Below are 1013 nucleotides of genomic sequence, written 5' to 3' on the forward strand. Positions count from 1 at the left end.
ACGTACGCTATCGCCAGGGACAGGCTACACTGCCCGTAGGCGACTGTAGACAGCTTGTGAACTACCGGGCAATCTGGGTAAATGAGCTTCCAGGCCAAAAACATAGTTCTTGCAGGTATAGTATTTCGAGGGCAAGAATAATCATCAGCTTCAACTAAGACGTTTTCTCGGCAGCATTTGAAGCTCTTTTCAGGAAGAGATGGGCACAGTTGTTGAGATTGCGCTCAAATGTGTCTATCATTAGCCAGATATACTTTGAAGTAGGGAATGTCAAACAAAGAGTGTAAGAATCTAGTGATGCCAGTTGCTTTGGACATTTGCAGCTGTCAGTGAGCGGCATAGCGAATGGCATAGGACGCCATGTGAGCATCCAAAAGAGCCTTTCGCTATCACTTCCAATTCATCGGTGTCAAGTGCAAGTTTCCTACTTCCAGTACATCGACTAAGTCAAGACAGCAGTGCGGAGCTTTCAGCTGAGTACTCTGCGCATCTACGGACCTGGCTGATTGGTCTGGGTCTCTGTTATCAAATGCCAGCTCCAGAGATCATACCACGGACTAGTATGGTTGCACAGATTACTCTAAATGAACCAATACAACTCGACACGTTTTGAAGTACGCCTTTAAAAGCTATCGTCGTTTCTACCGTTAAAGAGGTTGGCATGCAGCCTGAAGCATCAGCCTTACCTCACCTTTCAGCGGTACCGCTATCGCCAGGGACAGGCCACACTGCCCGTAGGCGACTGTAGCCAGCTTGTGTACTACCGGGCAATCTGGGAAAATGAGCTTCCAGGCCAAAAAAATAGTTCTTGCAGGTATAATATTTCGAGGGCAAGAATAAAGCATCCAGCTTCAACTACAAAGTTTTCTCGGGCAGCATTTGAAAGCTCTTTCACTAGAGATGGGCACAGTTGTTGAGATTGCACTCAATGTGGCTATCATTGCCCGAATATACTTTGGAGGAGGGAAGTGTACAAAAAAAGAGTGGTAGGAACCAATGATGGCCAGTTGGTT

The sequence above is a fragment of the Phytophthora infestans genome, genomic scaffold, assembly GCF_000142945.1.
Source record: "Phytophthora infestans T30-4 supercont1.9 genomic scaffold, whole genome shotgun sequence".
NCBI classification, from domain to species: domain Eukaryota; phylum Oomycota; class Peronosporomycetes; order Peronosporales; family Peronosporaceae; genus Phytophthora; species Phytophthora infestans.